Here is an 11859-nt window from a genome sequence, read left to right on the forward strand (position 1 = left end):
CGAGGCCTCAGTTTCCCCCACATTATCTAGAAAATGTTTTTTTGCCAAGGAACTTCAAAATAAGCAAGCTACACGGCAGAACTGCCCCACGCTGACCCCTCTTGGCTCGCTCAGCATGAAAGGATGAGGGGAGAAAACTTTTGTTGGTTATGATAGGTGTTTAGCAAAGTGGGTGCAAGTCTGGTGACCCGAAGGTGAATCTCTGGTAACATGTTGGAACCTGACCTTCCCTGAAAGCCTGCTGCATGTGTTGAATGTGCCTGGTAAACTGTAAAGGCCTTCCCTGGTGTGAATCATTGTTTACAGGAGGTAGGAACTGTGCAGCATTGAGAGTGAAACTATTCCAGTAGAGCCTCAAACTCCAGGGGGGCTGTGAATCTTCACATTCCAGCTCAATCTATCTTCAGCAAGGGCCAGCCAGGGCTTTTCCGCCTCATCAGTAGGGCACTGAGGTCCCCATCTTTGCCTAAGACTTGGAAGAGTTGCATAAGCTTATTCACATTAAAAGAGAGAGAGAGAGAGAGACAAATAAGGATTATAGGAGATCAGGGCGCAGAACTGGTTTACCATTGTACCCTCAGCCCCTCACATGGTAGGGGCTTGGCAAATATGTATGGCAGTGTGGCCACGTAAGGGAGAAGGAAGAAGGACCTGCAACCTCTGCCCTTAATGAAGGTAATTTGGCCCGGTAGTAGATAGAGTAGATAAACACATAGAAAAACAAAGATATTACCCTTGTACTCTTGCTAATTGCCAAGTAAGTGTGTACAATGAACGCTCCCAGCTGCGGGAGAGAGAACTACTTCTGGGCTGGGATGGACAAAGACAAATCAAGGAAGGGAAGGAAGTTTAACCAGTGCCTTAAGGCTGAGTGGGGAAGATTCAACCAGGTAGAAAGGAGGGTGAGGGCCCTTCAGGTAAAGAGGAAAAACATGAGAAAGTCACCAAGGTGGTGTCATACAGAACCTACTGGACACTGAGACTATGTCATTCTGGTGGAGGGAAAGATAACAGAATGAAGAAGTAAGAGAAAATACCAGAATGGATGCTGGTGACACACTGCAGAAGGCCTTAAATCCTGTCACCTTAAGCTGTGTGTGTTTACTGGAAAGGACTTTATAATAAACTGTATAGTCCGTTATAGTTTCCAAATACCTATCACATACATTTATCCAAGGCTGAAGTTCCACTTGTATGTAGCATGTCAGACTGTATCACTTTTTATAGTGGTAAAATACTTCAGCTCTGGTTAGCAATTAGTCATTGCCTTGAGCCCCAGAGTGTCACCTTCCCCCCACACTTCAAACTTCCCCATCACACGCCAACTAAAGGATTAACATCTGGTCTGCTAGAAGCCCTCCAGGACACGTCTGGTGAACATTCACTCTGATTAGTGGATGCTTGTGCTATATCACCCCTGATACTATTTGAATCACATCCTGAACCAACTCTGCTCCAAGGTAGAACACATGTGCTCTGTGCCCCGGTCCAGGTTCTTGGTCCTCATGCTCTTTCAGTGCACAGCTCCTCAATGCAAAGCCAAGGAGTTTGCACTTTATTCCATAGATTGTACAGCATTGACCAAGTATCTAAAATTCAATATCGATAAGGCCCTTTGGAAAGTTGGCTTAGGTTAAGGTGATAAATGACAAATGCCATTTAGCCTCAGTATAAAAATAGGCAGACAACCGGGAATGTGTAGACAGAAAAGTCATGCCACTATTTAGCTCAAATCAAGCCATGTCCTACCCTAGGAACTTTATGCCTGCTGTGCCCTCTGCCCAGAAGGAGATTCCCAGACGGAGGTGCCTCTCTCTGTGTAAGAGAACTTTCTGCAATGATGGAAATGTTCTGTATCCGTTTTGCAGCCACTGGCCACGTGTGGCTACCGAGCACTTGAAAGACGGCTGGTGTGAATTTTTAACTTTAATTTTAATCAATATAAATTTAGATAGCAGCATATGGCTAGCGGCTACCATACTGGACAGCACAGTTCTAGAAATCCACATTTCTCTCCTTCAGTTTTTAAGTTCAAATGTCACCATTTTAATGAGGCCTTCAAGGATCATGTGATTTAAAAATTGCAGCCCTTTCCATACACTCCTTTTCTCACCCCCTCCAAAACCCCGACAGAGCTTACTGCCATCCCACATCCTATATATTTTACTCCTTTATTTTTCCTGTTGTCTGCCTCCTTACTACTAAAATGTATGCTTCATAAGGCAGGATGTTTTTCTCTTTTGTTTGGTATCTAGAACACATGAGTTGAGTAATTAAATTCTCTCATATATGAGAATTCAGTTTTTCAAATGGTGCTTCATCTGGATTTTTATATAAAATCTCCTGATTTTGCAATATTGGAAGCTTAAAAAATGTACATCCTATATGTGCCAAAAATACACAGGTCAAATGAGTTACTGGCCAGCCGTTTGCAACTTTTCCTAAAGGTTGAGGGTACCAGAGCTGATTTTTTACTTAGGAGAATGATATCATCAAAGCTAAAGTTTGTGGAAAGACCAATGCTGTGAAAACACAAATCTTTATGGGCTATTAACAGGAAAGGGAAATTGGAGAGCAGGAAGATAGTTCTGACAATGAACTATATACAAAGTGATGAGGGCCTGAATTAGTTGTGGTGGTAGAAATAATAACAGGGGGAGGGAGTAGATGTTAGTACAAAAGACAGCTCCTCAGGCCTTGGACACATTAGAAGGAGTAGGAAATTACTTCATATGGCTTTGCAGACTACATTTTCCAAAGATGGCCACCTCAGCATCACCCATCCCCTAAGCTCTTCTGCAATGTGATCTTGCCACTGTCCCATAAAGAGAGCGGGGTTATTTCTCCATCCCCTTGAATTTGAGCAGGTCTTGTGAATGCTTTGCCCAATAAAATAAACAGAGATGACTTCACCAGTTCTGTAAATAGCTTTTAATTGGCCTACCAGTTCCTACTTCCTGCTCTCTTGGAACGGTTACTCTTGGGATGTGCCCACTCAGAACCTAATCTCCTTGCTTTGAGAAGCCCAAACAACGTGGAAGCTCTGTAGAGGTGCTCTGGCAGCTAAGCTTCCATTAAACAACCAGCATCCATTGCTGGCCCTTTGTAAGCCATTTTGGATATCCAGTCCAGCCAAGCCTTCACATGACTCCTATACTAGCCGACATATGAATGCAACCACACATGAGGAACCCAAGCAAGAAAACTGCCCAGCTGATGGGTAAATTGGAGAGCCATATACAGAAGAATGAAACTGGATCCCTATCTCTCACCATATAAAAAAATTAACCAAAATGTATTAAAGATTTAAATATAAGACCTGAAACAATAAAAATCCTAGACCTACGAAAAACCCTGGACATTAGCCTAGACAAAGAATTTATGACTAAGACCCCAAAAGCAAATGCAACAAAAACAAAAATAGACAAATGGGATTTAATTAAACTAAAAAGCTTCTGCACAACAAAATAAATAATCGAAACAGTTAATAGACAACCTACAGAATGAAAGAAAATATTCATGAACTATGTGTCCAACAAAGGACTAATATCCAATCCAGAATCTATAAGGAACTCAACTCAGTAAGAAAAAAACAAACAACCCATTAAAAAGTGGGCAAATGATATGAACTAAGATTTTTTAAAAGAAGATATACAAATGGCCAACAAATGTGGAAAAAATGCTCTACATCACTAATCATCAAAGAAATACAAATTAAAACCACAATAAGATACCATCTTACTCCAATTAGAATGGCCATTATTAAAAAGGCAATAAAACAATAGATTTTGGCGCAGATACAGTGAAAAGGGAACACTTATCCACTGTTGGCAGAAATGCAAATTAGTACAACCTGTATGGAAATCAGTATAATGGGGATTTCTCAAAGAAGTAAAAGTAGATCTACAGTTCGATCCTGCAGTCCCAATACTGAGTTGTAGGGGCTGGGCCTGGAAGAAAGGATGGATGGAAAGAACGTGAGGGTCAGGTGAAAATGCCTCCCCAAAGTTGCTGGTTTGCTGAGTGCAAAGGTCAGCTGAAAACAGCTGACCTGTATGGAAGTTGTTAAAGAAATGAAGCTCTGACTTGGAAGGGGGGGTGGGGCAAGGGCAATATACATAACCTAAGCTTTTGCACCCCCATAATATGCTGAAATAAAAAAAAAAAGAAATGAGCAAACGGCCCTGACCCTTTGCACGTGTCCTTGGAAATAAATACAGGGAGGAACCTAGCTGAGGAGTCCATTTTCTCCTTTAGATTTTGGTCTCTCCCCTTCTCTCGAAACACTATATGTTTCAAGTAATCATTCATTCTTTTGCTACTGATCTCAGGAGCGAAAAAGTAGCTGCAAGGCTGGGTATCTACCCAAAGGAAAATAAATCATTATATCAAAAAGATACCTGCTCTCATACATTTATTACACAATTCACAATCACAAAGATATGGAATCAACCTAAGTGCTCATCAACTGATGAATGGATAAGAAAATGTGGGTACTTATGTACATACTATGGAGTACTACTCAGCAATAAGAAAGAATGAAATAATATCTTCTATAGCAACTTGGATGGAACCAGAGGTCATTATTCTAAGTGAAGTAACTGAGGAACAGAAAAACGAATGCCACATGTTCTCACTTGTAAGTTGGAGCTAACTATAGCTACACAAGGGCACATGGAGTCGCATAATGGACATTAGAGACTCACAGGAGGGGAGGAAAAGAGGGGTTGAGTGACAAAAAATTGCTTATGGGGTACAGTGTACACTACTGGGGTGATGGGTACACCAAAAGCCCAGGACTGTACCACTATATTCTTGTGCAAGAATCTGACTTCTGATCTCCTACCTGTGCAACCTTAGCCCTTGGGAAAGTTGTGCTCATATATAATCCATTTTGGTGATTACATTCTGGCTGTTGGCAAGACTGAATAGGGAGACAAAATTGTATGTTAAGTTTTCTATGTTTGAGAGCTGGTAAAGCAATGCAAAACATTTTAAATGGGAGCAAATTAAACATGGTATACCCATCACCACAATAGCAGAACCCAACTTGGACTCCCTAAATCTATAAATCCATTAAGATAAAAAATAATAATAAAAAGAAAACTACTCAGCCCACCAAACTATGAAAGATAATAATAAATTATTTTAAGCCATTAAGTTTAGAGGTATTTATTATACAGCAATAAATGACCAGAACACATGGTTCAAAGAAGTGTGAACAACATACTCCCTTGTAAATAAAAAGAAGGGAAATTCATACCCATTTTTGTATGTGAATGAAGAAACTCTAGAAATTTCTTGCAAGTGGTTGAAATTGTCTACATGAGGAAAGAAAAGGCAGGAGATTTTTCAGGTATAACCTTTTTATTTATTTAATTTATTTACATATGTAAATATATTACCTATTTGAAAACATTAAATTAAAAAAGGGCTCTAGATTTAGAGAAGTAGGGAAGGTAGGGGGAGCTGGTTTGGGAGGTTAGTTTTATATAGCAATTACACTTGACTAAATTAGAGAGCTCTCAAGTGAAAAATCCAACAAGCAAGAGGAGAGGGTGAACTGGAGGTCATGAGAAAGGACTGGAGAAGAGAGAGATGCCAGCGTTTCAAAAGCATGATGGTAAACAGTGGACTAGATTAGGGTGTTAAGGGGGGAGAGGAGGAGCAGAGGCAGTCTGCCCCTTGCTAAGCTTGGGGCCTTGGAGAACATGCCACAGTGACTTTCCCATCCCCAGTTGTATGGAATTTTGGGGTGATGACTCTCATCGTTTTTCCTCATTAATTTTTGTGGTCCTAGAATACCAAGAAAATCATCTATGAGCTGGGCTTTCCCTTGTGTTCTTCCACTCTCTGCCTACCTGCTTGTCTTCTGATAAATGTTAAGAATATACATCATGCTAACAAGTCTCCCAACACAATAGCTATTAGGACTTTGATGAGTCCTCTTTGAAGTTCATCCCCTCCCAACATCCCCCATGTTTAATTTTGCCCCATTTAAAATGTTTTGCCGTTGCTTTACCCACTCTCAAACATAGAAAACTTACATACAATTTTGTCTCCCTATTCAATCCTGCCAACAGCCGAGAATGTAATCAGCAAAATGGGTTTTATATGAGCACAACTTTCCCAAGGACTAAGGTTGCACAGGTAGGACATCAGAAGGCAGATTCTTGCACGAGAAACCCAAGTCTTCCCATACAGCCTCCACTGAGAATGCCAGATAGAACGGTTTGAATACTTGATACTAACTCTATTTTTATGTTTTCTTATGGAATGAATATGCAATTGAGAGAAATGCAGCAAAATAAGGAAACGTGTTTTAAACCTAAAAATGTTAAATCTTATTCATTTTATTTTTCATTTTTGAGAATCATAAATATAACTCTTTGCCATCAGACTGTTCATGACAAACCTGTGTGACACTGTGCTATTATTTTTGTAGTCCATCATGCACTATGTGTCTTGCAAATATTCACCTTGGGGATGACAAACCTTCCTTATACTATTTGCATTGGTGGCTCCAGCCAGAGACAATGGCTGACAAAGATGGGTGCGTGGGTGGGTACCATTCCTTATAACTTCATCTTCTATTCATTACACTAATAATCTTGAAACAAAGTCTGCCTGTTCATGCCTTTTTACATGCTATTTACTTACTATCATCCTGGACATTGTTTTTAAAGTCAGGTGTACAAATTCACCAGGGCCTTTTGGAATTTAGGACATTTTTGCAAAAAAAAAAAATCTGTGTGGGCCAAATGCCCAAGAAGACAGAGGAAGAGAGCAATAAGCGAACTAACTTAACCAACAGACAACAAGAAAGACAAGCAATTCTTGTGCCATCCTCCCCTCTTGGCTTATGGAAATCTACAAATCTACTCATCCTTATACAGATCAAATAATGCCTCCTCCTAGAATCCTTCTCCACTCTTCCCATTCGGGATGAATTCTTCCTCAGTAAACTTCAATGTTTACCACCTCCCTTATCACAGTCTGTCTCTGTATTTGAATTAAATAAGATTTGCTCTTCTGACCTATGCAAGGTTATAACCCCTTGAGGGAAGAAATTATTCATCTTCGTATTCCTTTCTAGCATCCAATACAGTGCCAAGCACATAGTAGATGATAAGTAAATAAAAATGCATGTATGAATGAGTGCTGGATGGATCAACAAATGAACTGGCACCATCAAGATCAGCTAAACACTGCTATCCTAAGTTATGGCAAGCAAGACAGAGGTCTTAGCAGATGAGCAGATGCGGAATCTCTAAGGTTGTAGGAAAAAGTACATTACCCATGGGTGATGGGAGGATATAAATGGACACCAGATGGTGGCATGTTCAGATCAGCAGGGAAGGAAGATGATTTTAGCATCAATATGTAAAGTGCTTTAGAACAGGAGATGCTGAAAGCTGGGCAGCCAGCAAAGCAGGTTACAGGATCCCAGGCATGAAGTATTAAAATGGTAATCCGTAAGATCGAGTTCATGGAGGCTTCCTCTGGGCTTTTCTTATGCTATTTGTATCAGTGCACAGTGTGCACAGAATTTGTGTGTTAGTTATTAAGTGAGGTAGTATTTGCAATGCTGTCTGCAAACTTTAAAGCACTTTACAGACAGCACTGCCTTTCTTATAGGAGTGAAAGGGAAGGTGCAGATGAAATGTTGCCTTGAAACAAGCAGGCCCGGACTAGGCTAACAGAAGAGGGTGGAAAAAGAAACAGTGTCAAAGGTCATGTCAACCCACAAATTAGAGACCTTTAAGAACATGCTTCTTCCTGTTTGTGATGTTAAGCATTTGTAGCATTGACCCAAAACTAAGTACAGAAGAAACTGTGAGTAAATCTGTCTTAGAGAATACTGGCAATATTGTATGCACTCAAATTGGCTTTTGAAGATCCTGGTCAGAAGGTGTAAATCTGAGCCAGAGAACACTCAGAGCAGCAGCAGGTCCCCCAGGTTCTTAAACAGAAAGAAGGTCTTTGGCTTGGAGAAGATGACAGAACTCAAGGGATGAGAAGGGGGATGTTTCAAATATTTTGAATACGGTTAAAGAGGAATTGGACTCATTCTATGCAGAGTTCAGACCAAACAGGGAAACTACAGACAAAAAAGTTTCTTCTCAATATTATAAAAGCTTTTCTATCCATTTTAAATCCTTTTTGAACCTAGAGTGGTCCCTATCCTTGCAAAATGGGGAGCTTAGACTGGACTTGGTGGGATGTTGCTTCATCAGATAGATGATTGGACTAGATGACCACAATGTCCCTTCTAATCAAAGACTCAGTTATTTCACTGGCCCTAGTACATACTGAACTGGTTATAGAGCAAGGATTCTCAGAGTACGGGCTGGGGATTCTGGACTTGCTCAAGACCCTTTCAGGGATTCCATGAGGGACTTTTCTTAACGATACTAAAATGTTATTTGACCTTTTTGCTCTCATTCTCTCATGAGTATACTGGTGTTTTCCAGAGGCTATAGATGCATGAAGTTGCAACAGACAAAATGCAGGAGCAGATATGAGAATCCAGCTGCTTCTATTAGGCCAGACATTAAAGAAATTAACAAAAATGCAAAACAATGCCACTCTTCTCACTAAATTTTGTTTCAGAAAAACAGTTATTTTGCATAAAATATACTATTTACATTAACATATATTCAGTTTATTATTAATTAATTTTTTTCTTACAGATAAGGTCTGGCTCTATGGCCCAGGCTAGAGTGCAGTGGCCCAGTCATAACTCACTGTAACCCTGAACTCCTGGCCTCAAGAGATTCTTCTGCCTTGGCATCCCAAAGCACTGGGATTATAGGACTGAGCCACCATATCTGGCCTATTTTAAAGAAATTTCTCAGTTTTAAATTTTATATGATAAGCATTCATAGATATAGATATAACACTCATAACAAAAGCTCTTTGGGGTCCTATATAATTTAAGAGTGTAGAAAGGTCCTAAGATCAAAAAATTTGAGAACTATTATTACAGGGCATGGTAAAAAAAAATCTCTCTGATAATAGGGAAGGAGGAAGAGATGAACGGCGTAAAAAACTTTCTTTCTTACTTCCCATCTACCTTCATGGAGCTAATATCACTTTTATCCTAGCACAAAACTAGTAGCTTCCACAAAGGTGGCTACTACAGGAGCCTGGGGTGTTAAAATGGAAGGTACATACTTTGGCATCAGATGGTCTTAGGTTCAAATCAAGGTTTTTCCGCCTTCTAGTATGTGCTCTTAAGTTGCTTAGTCTCTCTGAGCCTCTACATTGTATTCTGTGTAAAACTTCTACTTCCAGGTTGTTGAGAAGATTAGGCAAAATATGTGGGAAGAATCTAGTTGCAGCTGGTGCTCTTGTTGGCACCATGTTGTCTCCGTGCGGCTGGTGGTGTCATTATTCAATCCCCAGTGAGTCCCAGGGAACCATACAACCTGATGAACAAACAATGGTCTAGATATGATTTTCACCCACTTACTTTTGCCATATATTCCCCGCTCTAGGCAAACTCCAAGTCTTCAGACAGGTTATTCTTGAAGTACCTTCTTTATTGCCAACCATCAAAATATATTTTCCTCATCTTTATACTCTAAGTACAGTTGTGCCATAGAAAAAAAAAAATATATTGATCATGAGTCAAAAGGCTGGGTCAAGTCTCACATTTGTGATTTATTAGCTCTGTGACCTTCGCCAAACACTTCACCTCTCTGAGCCTGTTTCCTCATCTATAAAATAGGGATAACACATCCCAATCTGCAGGTGGTTATAAAGGCTAAAGGAAATGATGTTTACAAAAACACCCTGTAAATTAAAAGAACATATATAAGTGTCAGTTCTTATTAATAAATCTTATTCTATGTTCAGAAGTGGTATAAATGAAAAAAATTCTACAATGAGTATTTAATCAAAATTATCTCCATTAATATGTACATGTGTGTTTCCAGACACACACACATGTACGTATGTATTGGATAGTCACATAAAACTGCATGTATTTTTACAAGCACACAAACTTTGTGAATATATTTTGGTCAATTTTCCCAAATTTGTTTTCCTAATCTAAAGCTTTATATCAAGCCCAATAAAGAGAAACACTGAGGATTATTTAAATGCTTTATTTCTAAATAAACTTACTTGAAAGAGGTAATATTGATAAGAGCAGCAAAGAAGAATAAGAATGAAGAGCTTTCTTTTTTTTTTTTTTTTTTTTTCCCCCTTTATAGACAGGCTCTCACTCTGCCACCCAGACTGGAGTGCAGTGGTACGATCATAGCTCACTGCAACCTTGAACTCCTGGGCTCAAGTGATCCTCCTGCCTCAGGGTCCTGAGTAGCTGGGATTACAGTTGTGAACCACTGCACCAGGCTCAGAGCTTTCTCAAAAAATTTAAATGTGACACCGATCTGATTCTCTCTCTGTGACCTGGTCCCTTGAGAGGAAGAACTAGAGGTATAGACATGAAGGGATAATAATTCCTAACTGCTATTAACAGAGCTGCTAACTGAATCTGCTTATCTGCAGGTACTCCATTATGTCTATTTATTTAGAAGTGGAAAAAGCTGTTAGTCATAAGGATTCTGTTTTTTCCTGGTGGAATTGTCAAAACTTTCATTGTCCAAGGCTGAGAGAATCGGACTCAGTTCTCCCCGTCCATTCAGAGGGAGCCAGTGGTTGGCCATAGTCCCTGGGGTATCTGCGTCTTTGTTATCCTTGACTCCTCTTTGGCTATGAACTTCCTGGGGACTGCGGTCACTGTTTCTGAATATTTGTAAATTCCCCATTACTTTATAGTATGATTATCTGCATGGTTGGAATTACATGGAACTGTAACTTTATGATTCCAGATCAAAACTGATAATGTTTCACTTTTCTAATATATAGATTGGAAACATTCTTTCAGATACCTTTCAAAATGGTAACAATAGAACTTTATACTTACTTAAACTGGATACTCAGAAGATCAACAAGGCTTCTTGTTTGCAACGTTTTAATCATTTTTCTCAAAGTATATGCACAAGATAATTTTTAGGTCTCTATTTACAGTATAGAAGTTAGAAGAGAACATGAAATAAATTCAAGAGCCCATGAAATCATAGGAAAAGCTTAGAAGCACTGTGTGTTTTATCTTACCTCCCTTCTTTCTTACCGTCTCTCTTATGGTTTCTAATCCTAAACGAGCAGTACTCTCATGTGGTGGGCTCTGGGGCCAGACTGGCTGGGCTCAAACCCTCCCTCTGCCTTTAACTAATCATGAGAAGCTGAACAGGCCACATCTTTGGAGTCAGTTCCCTCAATTATAAAATGGGTATAATCATAGAAGCTGCCTCGTAGGATGATTGGGGGGAATAAATAGGTTATTGTTTGTCAAGTACTTGGAATGGTGCTGGCACAGTCAGGAATTTAAGTGTGTTAAAGATTTTCTTCATCATTCTTTTCACTCTGGGGTGCATAGGCTTTAGAAGGGCTGGGAACCTCCTGAAAGTATATGAAAAATTCCTGTGGGTTTTTCTGGTGAAAGAGACATAGGCTGCATCAGAGTTTCAATGTGAGCAATCTAATAAAGAAATCTTCTAAGACCTACCGCAGTTGGGGTAAAGCCTAACTTCCTAAATGTGAGCATGTATGGACAGACCAAAAGCAAAGACAGACATAAGCTGCTCCATTTACACAAAGAGGCATTAATTATGAATTCAGCTGCAATTTAAAGAATTGCTCTTTATCTTAGTGGATACCTAACTAATACAAATGGATGTTCCCGACTACCACGAAAAGACACGAGCCTGGAAATGAACAAAGATCACACTCCACACCAGTGTGTGTGAGATGCACCAATATCTGCAGGCAAAGAGATTCTGGGAGGAA

Source organism: Lemur catta, chromosome 11 (genome assembly GCF_020740605.2).
Source record: "Lemur catta isolate mLemCat1 chromosome 11, mLemCat1.pri, whole genome shotgun sequence".
Lineage (NCBI taxonomy): Eukaryota > Metazoa > Chordata > Mammalia > Primates > Lemuridae > Lemur > Lemur catta.